The sequence below is a fragment of the Tupaia chinensis genome, unplaced genomic scaffold, assembly GCF_000334495.1.
Source record: "Tupaia chinensis unplaced genomic scaffold, TupChi_1.0 Scaffold148257_1, whole genome shotgun sequence".
In the NCBI taxonomy this organism is placed as follows: Eukaryota; Metazoa; Chordata; class Mammalia; order Scandentia; family Tupaiidae; genus Tupaia; species Tupaia belangeri.
In genome coordinates this window covers 68,846-87,544 of record NW_006208108.1, presented here as the reverse complement: position 1 = coordinate 87,544, position 18,699 = coordinate 68,846, and the positions used below count along the sequence as shown (strand labels likewise).

General features: G+C 37.3%; 1 pseudogene; it reads left to right on the top strand.

The window, feature by feature from the left end:
• Window positions 1–234: 234 nt before the first annotated feature.
• LOC106734085 (vomeronasal type-2 receptor 26-like) lies at window positions 235–17,843 on the top strand (annotated as a pseudogene).
• Window positions 17,844–18,699: the final 856 nt, after the last annotated feature.

Sequence of the window (18,699 nt, the reverse complement as noted above, 5' to 3'; positions counted from 1 at the left end):
ACAGCTCCTGTGGAAATACCATTTTGAATGCTTCTAGCTATGTCCTTATCTGTCTTATTAGTCTGGCACACACTTTGTACAGGTAGAATTAAGACTGTGGAAGTGAGAATCCTCTGTGCCCTCCACAGAGTTGCCTCTCCCAACAGAGGGCTGAGATTGCAGACACAATCCAGTTCCATCTCCTTCTCAGCTCCCACACATAGGGCTTTTTATCTGTGTTGTGTCAGCTCAGACATGGCATTACTTTTGATTAGTGTCTTGCTACTTCTGCAGCCTTTACAAACGGCATGTGAGATGGAATATATGAGCTGTCTTAGATACCTAAAGCCAAGTGTCTACAAGGATGGAGACCTGATACTGGGTGGGTTTTCCCCTTTTTATATCTCGGAAATACAATCTATAGATAAAGGAAGTTTTCTAACAATGCCAATTCAAGAAGTGTTAAATAATTGGTAAGTTGTTGGTTACATGTATGTGAAAATCTGTTTATAACTGTAATAATGTAGGTGGCATATATACCTGTGTGTGTGATTAATCCCACTTGAGAATCAGCAAGTGTGCACAGAAAAGACAGACGTGCAGTATTCTGAACTCAAGGTCTTCTGCCTTTTTATACTTCTATTATCTTTCTCTTTCTTATTTTCAAAGTTTCTCCATTTCTTCCAAGAGAGAAGCGAGAAATTAATATAATGTGCTGTCCACTCCATCAGCACTATCCTATATTCAGTCTTTGGGAGGCTCAGAATGAGTGAAATTGTTGGGACCTCAGTCCTTTTAGCACCAAGACCTGTGTACTGAGGCCCACATGCATATTGAGACACCAATCCACTGACATAAAGTTAATGTGAGCATCAAGGTGCTGAATCTCGGTGCTCACTGCTGACTAGGGGATTGTAGCATTGTACTTTTTAGAAATGCAATGGATGTCTAAAGGCCACCACCATATATAAATCAGGAAGAATGGCCACACTGCCATCCCTTCTATATTCTCTTCTCAAAATTTTGAACATGGATGGACATGTGCCCAGAATAATTTTCAAGCTGCCAGGCCCGGGACTTATACCTTGGTCAGGCATATAAAAATTAAGTGCCTTAACCACCATGTCACCTGCTGGGCTCTTGATATATTTTATAGCAGAGTAAAAAATGCTTCCTTTAAAGCCTCAAAATATATATGGGAAAGTGTGGCCATAAGATTTTTGAATTAGTGCAGGAATATTAGGTCCAAATCTGAATATAACAAGGACAAGTAGTTATTTATACCCAAAGAAAAAGGTGGGAGTAATTAGATAGAAAATTATTAAGTGATAACATTATACTTAATGAAGATTCTGGCCAAATCCACTTACATGGATTATATGACAATGTGCACATAGTACCGGGAAAACTTTCTGACATGTGATTAAATTTTAACAATCATGGGCCAGCCAGTGGCATAGTGGCTAAGCCATTATACTGTATCACATGGTCACGGTTTGAGTTGCAGACCCAGCAGCTTGAAACTCACTGTTCATGCTCCATACATACTGGTTTCATTCTGATTTTAGCTCCACAAAAGAGAGGCATAAATTCCTCTGAGACTAGAAATGAGGACACAATGAACATTTACCAGACCACAGAAAGCAAAACCACAGTTATACTTTTATGCAGAGCTCACCTTCTATCTACCTAGAGTGAGATCTAACTCCTAACTCAGCATGGAGGTTAAAGGCACCTGGTTCCCATATAGCTGACTACATGGTTTGAGTACTGAATAAAGTGACCTGAAAACATGCCAAATGGATGCATGTCTGTCTGATAAATAATCCCAAGTGTAGAATAAAGGATAAGGGATGGTGGCATGATCATTTTCTTTTCCCTCTCACTGTGTGTCTCTTTCTCCAGCAATTGTGTGCAAGCTAAGGCAAAAACATCTTAGGAAAAATAAAATGAAAATTATGAATATTTAAAGTTGAAATTTAAGAAATGAAGACCAAAATAATTTAATTGAGAATGAAGAGTTAAAGACATTACATAATAATAATTTTAAAAGAAAAAAAGGGATGTAGTTTTAAAATTTCAAAATGTAGTTTTGGCTAATATTCATTAAAACCTAAGTATTTCCAGGTAGAAAATGAACAATTATAAAGACCAATTAACTGCAGAGAAAAATGTTTTTTACAAACTGGTAAAAAGACTTGATATAGTCAATAATTAGCTAGAAGATCTGAATTAAACATTTTTAACAAAAACAAATTTAACAGCACTTATTTTCATACAGTTGATTTAGTAGTGTATAAACTATAGGAAAAGTCACCAAAAGTATCTAAAATGTGCTAAATGGTTGAAAAGTTGACAGGCCATATTTTTTTCTTTAAATAATTATTTATTTAATTTAATTTATTATTATTTTTGTTTTGATTTTGTTATAGGGCACATGTACTCACCAGAACAAGAGAATGAGATAGAGAGGGGAATTGAGATAGCAAGTCATCAGGTCTGTGACTTGAACCATAGTTAGCCTATTTCAAAGTCTAGTGCCTTAACTACCATGCCCCCTGCTCGCCCCACCAGATGCTATTTTGAGGTTCCAGGCATAGGGGAAATATGAAATGCTTCAATAATTGTTTATGGACCTACATAGAAACAAGATATCATGTGGGATACATTCATTTCTACAAGGGTTACGAAGGTAAGTGTAAGCATGGATAATATAACTGATAATTGAGTACTTTTCAATTTAATCATGCCAAGGGGGTATGATATTAATGTTCCCCTCAAAAAAATACAAACTATTTCAGGTGATAAACATGCTAACTATCTTAGACCAATTGTTCCATGTTTTATTTAAAAATACTAAAGTACTTTGTATTTTAAAAGAATACATATCTATAATTTGCCTATATGTACATATATATGTATTTGTATACATATATATACATGTATATATATATACATTTTTGAAATGTATAAAAAATAGTGAATGTGTGCACTCCTCATTCGTATCCTTAAAAAAAGTTGGTTTCCTCCCCATACAAAATGATGCTCCTTCAAAATTACCTCTGTTTAGGTGACAGTGGCTTCATCCGGCTAAATGAATCCTCATCTCACTCGTGAGGTCCTCAAAACCTCACTTCATTGTTTGGAAACAAGTTGTTTATGTAGAGAGAAAAACATTTTGAGGTCTTCTAGAGCATTGGGAACATCATTCACACCAGCTCCATGTATTGGTGCAGGAGAATCTCTGAATGGCAGCCTAGGCTTAAACTTGTATGTCTTGTGGCTTGGTTGAAGAGTTTGCCCTGAATCCCATGACTTGACTGTATTTTCTAATGCTGTTCCCTCTGTTTAGGTTCACATGGAAGAACTACCAATATGTATTGGCCTTTTACTTTGCCATTGAGGAGGTCAATAAGAGCCCCCATTTGCTATCCAACATTTCCTTGGGTTATAATTTCTACGATGCATTTCCCAGCAACAGAAAAACTTTAGAAAATGCTCTGTTTTTGCTCTCTGGAGGGAATCACATGCTGCCAAACTACAATTGCCAAACACAGAAACAACCTGTTGCCATCATTGCAGGAAACATGCCAACCTTTTCAGCCCAAGTTGGAACTCTTTTGGAGCTCTACAAAAACCCACAGGTAACTGGTTGTCAGGTTGGGGAATTGCCGGGAACCAGCCTCGGCGTGAGTGGGTTATCTCCACGAAGGCGGCAAAGGTGAACAGAAGACAGAGGCCTCAATGCCTTTTCATGCACATCCTATGCCAGACACCCCTCAGAGGTCGCCCTCTGAGGAGTGACAACTGCTAGGAATTATTGTGCCTTTTTATTGAAAATGTGTTACATACAAGTAAATGGGAGAGGGGCTAGTGTTTCAATTAACAATTGTAGGTGGGTCTCCATGGAATGCAGTTTTGGGAAAGTGGTTCCGGAAAGCAGAGATGATTATCAGCTGATGCGGCGTAGCAGCCATCTTGTGATTACTGGGAATGGTGCTGAGAAAAGAAAATCTCAAGAATAGATATTAGTTCTTACGGATCTTAATAAAGAATGATACTTATACAGTTTTGTAGGGATCTATAACTTAATTTGAGGAATCCTAATATATTTATCTATTTCACTTGGAGAGGGTGGAGGTGTCCTGGGCCAGCTTTGCCTAATCCTATTTTAGGTAAAGAAAGGATTAAGTTTACCTTGAATGTATTTTGAAGGGCCTTCCAAAGGTCAAGATTACTTCTGCCTAGAAAGAACTTCAGCCCACCCTCTATTGTGACCATGGAGGTAAAGCATTGTAATTAATAGTAAGTGATTAGAGCAAAGGGGAGCGGTCGGTCGGGGGACTTCCTGGAAGATTTTATCGTACAGTCAGGATGTATAAGAGAGCTATGTAATTCTTTTATAGTAGTATATTGGGGAGCCAGAGGGGGGTCGCTTCCCAGTAAGGCTGCCACAGTTTCTGGAGCAAATAGCAAACAGCCTTGCTGACATGCTAAGTGACCCAAGCTTTGTTCCAAGGTCGGGGGGCACACAACAGTGGTCTTGCTATCATGTTGATCTGACTGGAAGTGGAGCTCAAAGGTCAGGGGGGCTCAGACAGATCCTGGGGCCTCGCCAGGTTGGACTCCTCCAGGGAATGAAAGTTGGATAACTCTTAATACTATCCTCTGTGGGCAAAGAAAATGTGGAAGCTAGATTTACATAATCCTGAAGTCCCTCAATACCTCTCTTGGTTGATTAGACACTATTTGCTTAAACGAGGGAAAAGGTACAGGGAATTTTTTAATTTTTTAATAAAGTTGCTGAAAGTACAAGAGGAGAAAGAAAGAAAAAGAGCAATGTTGGGTCAGCTGGTAACATGGTGGTTAATGAGGCTGAATTCCACATGGTTTGTGCATTGTTCAAATTTTAATCCAGGTGGCTTAAAGAACACATGTCATGTGTGCTTGTAGGTCCCAAATCCCAACAATAGAAAAGTTTAGGAGAAGGTATTTTGGCATGGCTGTTACTTATGAGGGGTTATTTTTCACTTTCCCTCTGTTTCTCTGTGGCAAGCACACATGATTCAATTTCCTCTCTAACAAAAATAAGTAGAGAAGTGAAATCTCTTCGATTTCATCAAAATTTCTGTCCATGGCCGTTATATTCAACCCCCTCTGATGGGAATATTGAAGACCAACTTAAATATTTCTCCTAAATAGTGTGCAGCAAATAGAGATCTACCTCATCTCAGGAGAGGACAGTATCAGCGGGCCTTCAGAGGTCAATTAGATACAAAGATATAAAAACTTCCATTCATTATGTCATTGAACAAAGAAAGAACATTCCAGCACTGAGAGCCTCTAAATTGGGTATGGCTTAGTTATACTAGCTGAGGTTTCCAGTTCTCTCTTCCCTTCCTTACATCCATGCAGGTGAATGTCTTCAAAACACTTCCAGTTACTCTCCACATAGCAACTCTACACCTCACATATTCTTCCAGATAAACCATGTAATAAAAGTTTCAGGAGATAATACTAGAAAACACAGACTTAGCTTATGAAAATCCTGTTCTGAAAAAAATACATTTAAAAATATCAGACAGGCCTAGTAGTTATGTTTTAAGAAAATATAGGTGATGCTATAGTGATAAATCACAGTATCAAAAAACCAATATTTTTCAGAGTTGCTATTTTAATCCTTCGTTTCTAGGAAAGGAAGTCTCCGGTTCACATGTCACATGAGCTCAGGATGGCAGAATCACCAACATCTTGCTGCACCATTTTTATAAATATATGCATCCCCCTCAGTTCCCATTGTAAATATTGAAACAAGTAGTGAACCTTATATTTTTTCTCATATGTTCTGGCCTGGAGTGATACTGTTATTTGGATTAGTAACGTATTCTTTCTCAAAAGAAATGACACTGTAAACTAGTCTTCTGATGTTCATAATGACAGAATTTTGTAATTTCCATAGCATGCATTCTCTTCACTCAATATACCATCCTATGATCTTATTAGGTGAAGTATTATCTCCTCCCCATTTAAGTGGGACAATCTGAAATTGCACTATGGTCAGAATTAGGTTATTTCTTTTCTTATTCAGGTCACATATGGTCCTTTTGATCCCATCCTAAGTGATAAAGAACAATTTCCATCAGTTTATCAGATGGCCACCAAGGACAGCTCTCTGACACATGGAATCATCTGCTTGTTGCTGCATTTTGGCTGGACGTGGGTGGCACTCTATGTATCTGATGATATGCAAGGGGAGCAGTTCCTTCAGGATCTAAAGGCAAAGATGATAGAAAAGGTATCTGTGTGGCCTTTACAGAAAAGCTCCCTGCCACAAAAGGTGTCTTTTTTGCACGTGACTTAACTGTTAGGACGAGGATCAGAGTTTCATCTGCAAATGTGTATATAATACATGGTGATGAAGGGAGTGTCTGGAACCTAGTATGGGTAAAAGAATTCTATTTAATTTTGGGAAAGGTATGGATCATGAGAAATCTCTACTCCCCACAGTGGAATCATATTTTTACTGCTTTTAAGAAGATTCCATACGTTTTCCATGGAAGTCTGTTATTTTTGAACAAGAAAAGGAAAATTCCTGGCTTTAAACAATTTCTCAAGACAGTGAACCCTTCCCAGTACCCAGAAGATTTTTACTTCAGTAAACTCTGGGCCCACTTTTTTCTATGCTCACTTGCTGAATCACTATGTGGCAAAATTGGAAAGTGCCCACCAAATTCTTCCTTAGAGTTTCTGCAGTCTAATTTGGATATAATGACTGTGTCTGACTCCAGCTTTTTTATTTATCATGCTGTGCATGTGGTGGCCCAGTTCTTTATAAGATGCTTTTGCATAAAACAGAAATGGGATCTCCAGGAGATGCAGACCAGCCTATTCTTCCCTGGCAGGTAAACACCATTCATAAGCATAGAATATTTGAAGATATTTCCTCTTTTTTTAAAAATTCTTCTATCATAGGACACATGCACTAATCGAAGAGTGAAAATAAGAAGGAAAGTGTAACATGACCCCCCAGAGGGTATGGCCACACTGTAATTCCTTCTCCTCCATTCTCTTCCTGTGGTTCTGGGCACCCATACATACAGGTCTGTGTGCTTTTCAAGCTTCCAAATCTGGTACTAACTCCATGGTTAGCCATGAGGGAGTCCACATTCACTCCCACACCACCTACTGACCCATGGAGGTTTCTTTAAAGAGAGATTTTGTTTTGAGAGGTTTTTGCTATAGGGCACATGTGCTCACCAAAAAGACAGAGAGAGACAAAGAGAGAAAGGAAAAAATTACCTCCCAGGGGAGATGTCCATACTGCAATCCCCTCTCCTCCATTCTCCTCTCTGGATCTTGGGCATGCACACACACATGCCAGGAGTGAGTTTAAGCCACTGGGTCTAGGACTCAAACCGTGGTCGACTACGTGGGAGTCCAGCGACATAGCCATTACACCAAGTGCTGGTCGCAAGAGAGATTTTTGATATAGGACATGTGCATTGGCCAGAGAGACAGAGAGGGACAGAGAGACATACAGTGAGAAATCACCCCCAGAGGAGATAGCCACACCACAATCCCTTCTCCTCCATTCTCCGCTCTGGATCTTGGGCATGCACACACACACACACTCACACATGCCTGGAGTGAGTTTTAAGCCTCCAAGTTCAGGATGCAAATTCTAGTTGACTAAATGGTAGTCCAGCTACGTAATCAGCACCAGCAATTTTAGGTTTTGTGTTTTTTTTGTTTTGTTTTTGTTTTTGTTTTTGTTTTTGTTTTTGTTTTTTGAGAGATTTTTGCTATAGGGTGCATGCACTCGCCAGAAAAACAGAGAGACAGAGAGACAGAAAGCGAGAAATCACCCCCAGAGGAGATAGCCACACCACAATCCCTTCTCCTCCATTATCCCCTCGGGATCTTGGGCATGCACGCACATGAGACCAGCGTGAGTATAAGCCACCGGGTCTGGGACTTGAACCATGATCAATTACATGGAAGATCAGTGACATAGCCATTAGGCTAACTGCTGGTCCTACTTTTCCTCTCTTTTGCTCTCTTTTTGATAATTACATAAGTCCCAGAGTAAATCTTAAAAAAAGTAATAATAATTAATAAAAAGAATTAGTAATTTTAAAAATACACACTAAATTCAAAACTTTCATATGAAATATCTTTTTCAAAATGGACAAATATATTAGACAAATATGTTGGCAAAACAAGTAAATAAAATATACGTACATACAAATAAACATGAAAAGTTTATAGTTTCTATCTGATTTTCACTTGTACTAATAAGAATAAATTTGAATTACACTTTGAGCATGTTTGAAGTTGACTCAGGGAAAAGTAAGTCATTTTGTCAAGATGGTTATGTAGATGTGGCATGATGCTATTCTAGTAATGAAAAGACTGAAAGAATAGTTGTATAAACAATAATAGCTAATTATTTTCTTCAAAATAATATCATCAATTCAAAAGTTAGGAGACTAACATGGTTTATGAAAAATCTCTTGAGTGGGACCAGCAAATGGCATGTTGATTAAGTCACTAAACACTCACATGGCCAATCATGGCTCTAATCCTGGGTCTTCTTTCATGAGCTTATGTGCCCTATAGCCAATTAAAATATATTGATAATATATAAAATTAAATAACTAATTCTGTTTTTTTTTTTTTGAGATGTTTTTGCTATAGGGCGCATGCGCTAGCCACAAAGACAGAGATAGAAAGCGAGAAATCACCTCTCCCCCTCCAGCCCCCACCCCCCCCCGGTGGGATGGCCATGCCGCAATCCCTTCTCCTCCATTCTCCTCTTGGGGTCTTGGGCATGTACCCAGCATGAGTTTAAGCTACCAGGTCCAAGACTTGAACCGTGGTCAACTACATGGGAGTTCAACAACATAGCCATTATGTTAACTGCTGGTCCCTAAATAAATAATTCTTAAAAACAAACAAACAAACAAACAAAAACCACTTTTGTGGGCTGGATCCATGCCCCGGTGAGTAAGGCAACTGGATATCACATGAGTTGAGTTCAAGTCCTGGAGGCCTATTCAACATTTCAGACATGAATGTATACATGCATGCCCAAAATGCAAAACATGAGAGAGAAATGAAGAGACTGCAGTCTGACCATTCTCCATGGGGAGCATTTTCACTGTTTCCTCACTCACTATCTCTCTGTCTTTTTCTGGCAAACACACATGCCCATTAGGGAAAACAAAAACACTTCTTTAGAATTTATTAATTTTAAATTTTTATTTTGTCATTAATTGTTAATTGTATTGTCACCTGACAATCACACTCTTACTGAAAGAAGTCCAAAATAAAGATAAAGAATGAAATGTATTTGTTCTCTTTTTAAAAGCTTTATTGAGGTGTAAATAGTATATACAAACTGTACATTTTTAATGTACATATTTGGATAAACGTGGAGAAAGATATATATTTTATACTATCATTAACACTATCAAGAACCCATCCATATACCGCTTTCGTAAACATCCTACAAGGGACCAGCAGGTGGTATGGTAGTAAGGACACTGGGCTTCCACATGTGAGAAATCACCCCCTTAGGAGATGGTCATGATGTAATCACTTCTCCTTCTCTCCCTCCATTTGGAATTTGGGGCAGGCACACCTATGTGTCCAGTGTTATTTTAATCATTATTTCATTTTATTTATTATTATTTTTAAAATTTGACAGAGATAGAGAAATAAAAAAGGGAACATTAGAAAGCAAGCAACCAGGTCCAAGATTTGAACTGCAGTAAGTAATGCAGGAGTCCAGCACCTTTCTACCATGCCACATTTCGTCCTATGCAGTGTTTTTTATAAACTGCTGGTATAGGACTCAAGATGCTGGTTTGGCCATGTGTGATTCAGCCACTGTAATCACACCACCTTCTAGCTCCATCTGTGCCCTTTATGAATGACCAAGATTAGACTCCAATTAGCTCAAACAAAATTTTAATAGTCTGAATTTTATGAGAGTCTATGTACAAATCAACCTCTGGGAATGATCCTAGAATTTTTCTGATGAGCAACAACCACTTTTCCATTGATTTTAGGAAGAAAGAAAAAAGAGCTCATATCACATGAGCTTCGAGCAGGTGACCACTCAAACCAAATTCAACTCCTACAAAGAAGTAAATTTAAGGGTAGGGATATTAAAATAGGGTTACTTGATAAATATGGACCAACCACCTCTACATTAAATGCAATCCTAATTTTTAAACCCTGTCTTTAATATAGCTTCATCCATTTCTGAGGAAAAGCCAACTGACAAAGAGCATTGGGTACAACATGCTCTTGGATGAAGAAAAAAATACAATACAGTATGATATCCACAACCTTGTGAGATTTGCTAACAGCTGGCTGTTAGTTAAAGTAGGAGATTTTGTCTACAGGAACACCCATGATCATGGCTTGGTCATCAATGAAGAGGTGATAAACTGGCCTGTTAAATTCAAAGAGGTACAATGTCATTTCAATATAAAATACATGTAGAGATGGGGACAGCAAGTTACACAGTACTTATGTCACTGGAATCCCACATCATCAACTGCAGTTTGAGTCCTGGGCCCGGTGGCTTGAAATTCACACTGATGCATGTGCGTATGTGTCCAAGATTCCAGTAGGAGAACGAAGGAGAAGGGATTGCAGCATGGCCATTTTTTTTACTTTTTACTTTTATTTTTCACAAGCGATGATTTTTTTTACTTTTCCTCTCACTGTCTCTCTCTATCTCTCTTTCATGTGTACACACACCTTAAGACAAAAATCTTTAAAAGAAAAAAACAAAAAAATTAAAATATATACAGAGGTATCTGAACAGACTTTTGAAATTAAATTGTGTGACTGATTTCATTCAGTAGTAAGTTTGATTTTTATAGGACCAGCAGGTGTCATCATACTGAAGGCACTGGATTCTGACATGGTCAACCGTGGTTTGACTTCTGGACCTGGTGGCTTGAAACTCATGCCTGGCATATGTGTGCATGTACATGCCCAAATCTGTAGAGCAAAATGAAGAAGTGATGATGGTGGGGCCACCCCTGTGAAGATTAATTTCTCACTTATTATCTCTCTGTTCCTGTCTCTCTCTGGAAAACATACACAAACTATGCAAAATTTAAAGAAAAGTGAATTAAACTCTTGTGTCAGTGAAAATATAAAAAAAAGCAAAATTTGCCTTTTACATCCATACTTTGTAGTATTCAACTTTTCTTATGTACACTCTTTATTTTTTTGTTTTGTTTTGTTTTGTTTTGTTTCGAGGGGCACATGCATTCGCCAGAAAGACAGAGAGAGACAGAGAGAAAGAAAATGAAAAATCAGCCCCAGGGGGGATGGCCATGCCTCAATTCCTTCTCCTCCAGTCTCCTCTTGGGATCTTGGGCACACATGCACACCTGCGTGGCATGAGTTTAAGCCACTGGGTCCAGGACTCGAACCACAGTCAACTACTTGGGAGTTCAGTGACATAGCTGTTACTCCAACTGCTGGTCCTGTACATTTTAAACTATAGAAAAACTTCTGATTTTTATTAACTGATTTGCTATTATATGTTTGTTCAAGCAGCAGTCTAATGAATAATATCAGTAAAGTGATATATATGTATAGAGAATTGAACATAGCTTAATAAAAGAAATATTTTCTGAGAATATATTTATAACTGTTTTGCTTTTTGTTTTAGGGTACATGAGCTCACCAGAGAGACAGAAAGTAAGAAATCATCCTGCGGGGAGATGGTCCTGCCATAATCCCTTCTTCTCCATACACACACAAATTTTGGATTTTGGGATTTTGGACACACACACAAATTCACCTGGTCTGTCTCAAGCTGCCTGGTCTGAGACCCAAAAAGGGTTTAGCCATGTGGAAGTCCAGTGATGTAACCACTATGCAATCTATTGGTCCCTGAGAAATGCATTTTTCAGAATTTTGTCCTTGTGTGAACATCATAGATTGCACTTGCACAACCTTCGATAATATTGCACACAGCACATGGATTTCTTATGGCCTAACCTATTATTTTATGGTACCACTATCATGTATGCTGTTTATTATTTACTGAAATGTCTTATGCCTTTATGGATCACATGACTCATATATATGTGTATGTGTATGTATTAAAAATCCCTCTCTGTCCTGAAACCCTTTATTATTTGTGAACCAAGTCCCTCTTACATTTTAGTATACTGTAAAAATAAGTAGATTATACAGTAATATACCATTTATGTTTTTGAAGATACCATTCGCATTTTCTCTTGTCATTTTACAAACCATTCTTATTTTTTCAGTAATTATTTATTTAATTTATTATCTATTCTTCTGTTTTTTTCTTCTGCTTCTGTTGCTGCTACTGCTTCTTCAACTTGACCAGAGACTGACAGAGAGAGAGCGTGAGTGTGAAAGCAAGCCACTGGGTTCAGGACTTGAACCATGTGAGTCTTGTGCCTTAACCACTATAGCACCTTCCAGCCCTTGTATACCCCTCTTTATTGTACTAAACGTTTCCAAAAGACTATATTCTCAGGCAATTACATGTTGCAGAATATTTATATCTGTTTTTCACATGTACTGTGTTAATATATGGAAAGCAGTGCTCAACTGGTCTCAGAACTCACAAATGGATTAATCACACTTTCATCATGTATCTGTTGGCCCATGAATTTCAAGTTAGCTTTTTATTGTGTACCTATATATCACATTATTAATATAAAAATCCAGAATCTAAAATTTTCTACCCAACTAGATATGAGAATATAATATAAATATTCTCATTAACACAGCTTTTCAGAGTCTTTACCATGTAAAACCTGCATTGAAATGGTTTTGAGTGAAATGATTGCATAAGACAAGAGAATGATTAAGGAATATTTTTAGTCATGTATTGGATAAAGTAATTAAGTACCTTGGAAACATCCAGTAAATACACAAAGGGGACTGGGAGGTGGTATAGTGGCTAAAGCACTGGACTCCCACATAGCTGATTACATTTCGAGTCCCAGAAATGATGGCTTGCTTTCTCACTTTTCGTTCTCTCTCTTGCTGTCTGTGTCTTTATGGTCAAATTTTTAAAATAACAATAAATTAAATTAAGTAATTATTTTTAAAAATAATAAAACATAAAGAAGAAAGCTAAGTATACTAGATCTTAATTAGAAGTCTCACTATGGGGGGGGTAGTATAGTGGTTAAGGCTTCCCACATGGCTGATTGCAGTTTGAGTCAGCCCTGAACCTGGAGGCTTGAAAGTCACACCCAGCATAGGTGTATCTATGCCAAAATTTTTGAAAGGAAAATAAAGATGGGATTTTGGTGTAGCAATCCCCTCAGGGGGTGATTTCACTCTTTCTCTCTCTGTCTCACTGTCTCTCTAGCAAGCACATGCACCTTATAGCTGAAACCCTTCTTTGAAAAAAAAAAAGAAAAAGAAATCTCTGTACATATTAAAGGATAAACAGTGATAAACTACTTAAGAACAACATTTTCTTTGAGGTGAAGAGAAAATAGAGCATCCCATCAAGCAGCTCATAACATACTAGATAATGACTAATGATTCTCTTTTCTGCTCAGACTCCTGAATCTGTGTGGAGCCAAAGCTGTGTTCCTGGATTCCAAAAAATTCGCCAAGAAGGAAGACCTGTTTGCTGCTTTATTTGTGTTTCTTGCCCGGAATCAGATATTTCAAATCAAACAAGTATGAAATAAATAATTACATTGTTAATCCCTAGTATTGCTCAATAAAAGTTAAACTATTACTATTGGAAATAAAACATGTGGGGACCAGCAGTTAGCGTATTGACTTTGTCGCTGTACTCCCATGTAGCTGACTGCAAGTTCAAGTCCCAGACCCGGTAGCTCAAACTCATACCAGGCACATGTGTGTGCGTGCCCAAGATCCTGAGAGGAGAATGGAGGAGAAGGGATTGCAGTGTGGCCTTCCCCCCCTGGGGGGGGGGGGTGTGATTTCTTGCCTTCTGTCTTTCTGTCTCTCTCTTTCTGGCAAGTGCACATGCTCTATAGCAAAAACTTTTCCATAAAAAAAAAGAAATCAAACATGTGGGACAGCAGGTGAAATTATGGTGAAGACACTGTCCCATGTGGGCAATCATGGCTAAATTTCCAATTCTGAGGTTTGAAGGTCACACCAGGCATATGTTCGTGCATGTTCAAAATCCTGAGAGGAGAAAAGAGAAGAGATTGTGGCATGGCCATCCCCCCAGGGGGTGATTTCTTAATTTCTGTCTGTCTTTCTTGCAAGTACATGTGTTCTATAGCAAAAATCTCACACACACACATGAATAGAAATGAAACATAGAACATCATTATTTTTAATTCACATGCTCATATTTTTGATATTTTTACTTTATACACACTATTCTACCCTATTATGTTTTCTGGCCATGCTCATTCTATTAGGCTCAATTGCGAAACTATTTCCATCAGACACCCTTACAGTTTGGTGCTGGGTGAGACAGTGTCAATCTTAGATTTCATACTGGACCACATTAGTCATAAAATGAAAGGGGCATCATCATTTAAGTTACCTGTGGATGCCTTAAACTTTCACTCTGACTTTTATTCCCAGATGATAAGCCAAAAATAATTACAGATAAATCATTAAGAAAATGTTTTATAAATTTTACAACCAATCTGTACTTAAGTACCAAGAATTGACTTATATCAAAATACCACACTCAAAATATATTGTAGGAAGATAAAAAAAAAACACAGTTTAAAAATTAAAGACTCAATATTCTAATACATTTGATATTTGGGCATCTCAAAATTTGCTGTCATACAAAATATGCTACCAAGTAATTATCAAAATAAAACACGGTGTTGTCAAATATGAAATATGGAAAGTTATAAGAAATCACGCTTCCGTATTTCCAATACAAAGAAGTAAATATGGTTCGGAATTTTCTATTATGCAATTCCAGAGATTCTAATAGTAGAAATCATTTTATTTTCATCACTAGTAAAAATAAATATTTACAGATTATAACATGCAAAAAAAATAATTTTTTGAAGGAATTGAAAAACTAAATAAGTGTACAAAACAAGAAACAAAAATAGAAGTATGAAGCAAGTCCATATCTGGTGCTTAAGGGGGCAGTTTCCCACATGACCCAAATTGTTACATGGCTTTGAAAATACACGAGGAGTTTGTATATTGTGTAAAATCATGATAAGAGGAAAAAATGGTGCTGAGGGGATTGTGGTATGACCATTTCAATGAGGTGGTGCTGTCTTTCTTTCTTTCTTTTTATGTGTGTATATCTCTCTAGTAAGTGAATGTGTCCTCTTGAAAATTAGTAAAAAAGAAAAAGAAAAATTGATGCCAGCAGCTGGCATGGTTGTCAAGGTGCTGGAGTACTAAATGACCAATTGTGGTTAGAGTCCTAGACTTGATGGCTTTCTTTCTCACTTTCCTTCTCTCTGTGTGTCTCTGTCTCTCTTGGTGAGTGCACATGGTCCATAGGAAATTTTTAAAAATAATAGTAAATAAAATTAAATAAAAAATTTTAAAAAAATAAAAAGGAAAAAAAATGAATAGAGATAGAAAGGATTAGGGATGCAGAATAAAACACACATATATGCAGTTGCCAAACATAGTCCTGAGAAAGAAGCCAAGAATATCTGCTAAATCATGTCTTAGAAAGAAGTTGTGTAAGAAAACACCATGATTGAAAAAGTTTTTATTTAATTTTATTAATTATTATTATTAAATTTTTCTACAGTTCATGTACACTAATAAGACAGAGATAAGAAAGAGAGAAAGAGAAAGGAAAAGTGAGAAAGCAAATCACCAGGTCTGAGACTCAAGCTGCAATAAATCCTGTGGGAGTCTATGATCTTAACTTCCATGCACCATTCTAATTCTTAGAGAAAATACTGGGTTGTTGGAAAAGTTATGACATATTTTTTCCATGAAAAAATGTGTAATGATTTTTCTGACAACCCAATACTGTTGCCTCAGTATTACCATAAATAAATAAATACTTTAGAAAAAATTTATTACAGCAGATATTTTTATTTAAAAAAATGTAATTGAAACACAAACATTCCTGTTCATTTATATGATCTTCCTGATTGCTTTCCTGCTACATAACAGTAGACATGAATAGTTGCAACAGAGAATTTTTTATGTATAAAGGCAAAAAAATACTACAAGTCTTAAAAAAATTAACAAACCATGCTTTCAGATGTATATACATGAACACTTCAAAAAGAACACTCCGTCCTTCTATTATATAATTAAAATACCAATTTTTCAAAAAATAATTCTAAAGGAGCAATTGAATTCATTTAAGATTTTAATGTTTTAAATTAAACTGTTTTCACATTTACATATTTATGATAATATTGATGGAAAAATTTAAGTGTACAATGAGAAAAGTACACAAAGTGACATATTAGATACAAAAAAAAATCAGTAGAAATTAGGAAAGAGAGAAAATTTAGGATACTCTAGAAGAACAAAGTAAAATTATATTTCTCTGAATATTAATAAGAATACTATTCATTTCTATTGTGATGAACAAATATGAGAAGCCTTGGAAATATAAGGTTCATTATAATAAAATCTTAGGAGAGAGTAGAGAAGAGATTGGAGAATGAATCCTCATCCTTTGTAACATCATTGAGATCTGAAAGATGGACCATCCAAATTTGTAATATGCTGAGTCCCAGTTTCAAAGGACTTCGGTGTTATCTGCAGCTGAAAGAATTCTCCCAGTGTCATGAGTACAAATTATTAACTTGGTGTATCTTCGTATTACCTCAGATGTTACCTTTATCTGCACATAATTATATAACAGTGACCATTTCCTTCAACATGACAATCAATTTGTGAAATTGAATTGCTACATCTTTGCTTTTCCAACAGATGCAAAGCAGTGTATCCAGTGCCCAGCTCAAGAGTACCCAAACAGTGAGAGAACTCGCTGCCTCTCCAAGCATGTAATGTTCCTGGATTTTGATGATGCTTTGGGGACAACCATGGCCAGCATGGCTCTGTGCTTCTTCGTCATCACAGCTGTAGCTTTGGGGATCTTTGTGAAGCATCGAGACACTCCCATTGTCAAGGCAAACAACCAGGCTCTCAGCTTTATTCTACTCATCTCCCTCCTGCCCTGCTTCCTCTGTTCCTTGCTCTTCATTGGCCATCCTAACACAGCCACCTGTGTCCTTCAACAAGTAACATTTGGCCTTGTGTTCACTGTGGCTGTTTCCATCATTCTAGCCAAAACAATTACTGTGATTCTGGCATTCAAGGCTATGAAACCTGGGAGAAAAATGAGGTGCTTGCTGGTATCAGGGGCTTCCAACTCTGTCATTCCCATTTGCTCCCTGATCCAAATGATTATCTGTGGAATCTGGCTGGGAACTTCTCCCCCTTTTGTTGATGTAGACTCACATTCTGAGCCCAGAAACCTCATCATTATGTGCAATAAGGGCTCAATCACTGCCTTCTACTGTGTCCTGGGCTACCTGGGGTTCTTGGCTCTGGGGAGCTTCACTGTGGCTTTCCTGGCCAGGAACCTGCCTGACACATTCAATGAAGCCAAGTTCCTCACATTCAGCATGCTGGTGTTCTGCAGTGTCTGGGTCACATTTGTCCCTGTCTATCACAGCACCAAGGGGAAGTTCATGGTGGCCGTGAAGGTCTTCTCCATTTTGGCCTCCAGTGCAGGGCTCCTAGGCTGCATCTTTGCCCCCAAGTGCTACATTATTCTGTTAAGGCCTGATAAGAACTCTTGGAAAGCTTTAAAAAACAGAAGGGGTTTCAAATAAAATATAAAGTTCTATGTCTTAAGCCTCTATCGCAATTTTAGGGTTTTGAGCCAAAAGTGTACTGTTTTTATATTCTCATAGTATAAAGTGACTGAAAATGACTGACATCTTAAATTCATTTTTTGAAATAATTATTGTATATATCTAATCTTTGGCAGCTATTAAATCTTCAATTATGAATGGTATCTTAGATTAATGGCTTTTTTTTTACATTGTGGGTATTGGTTAATAGCTAAATTTTATTAGTTATTTATTAGTTATTTATTTTGTTCTCAAAGAAAACTTTTTACTTCTGTATAGTTAGGGATAGTGTCTATTTTTCCATATGAGGTTTATTGATTGTATCTTCTCTCTCTGTTCTAGGAAGGTCTATCTAAAGTTTAGCCAGTTTCTTGATGTTGTTAAAAAAAAAACTAGCTAATAGTTACATTTTTTCTCTGCATGGTTCACACATCTTTATTTATATCCATTCTAATTTAATATCTTTGTTTCTGCTAGCATTTAGTTTACTTTGCCCTTATTTTTGGAACTTCTCGATGTGTCATAGTGTTGATGTGATGTCTTTCATCTTTTTTTTCCATTCCAGGGAATTTTATTTTACCTTTTTCTTTTTTTTTTTGGAGACGTTTTCTCTATAGGGCACGTGCGCTCGCCAGACAGACAGAGACACAGAGATAGAAAGCGAAAAATCACCCTCCAGGGGGGATGGCCACGCCGCAATCCTTTCTCCTCCATTCTCCTCTTGGGATCTTGGGCACGCACGCACACGCGCCCGGCATGAGTTTTAAGCCACCGGGTCTGGGACGTAAACCGCTACATGGGAGTCCAGCGACATAGCCATTACGCTAACTGCTGGTTCCCAATTTTACCTTTTTCTTAAGTTAGGTTAGAACGTTGCTAAACATTT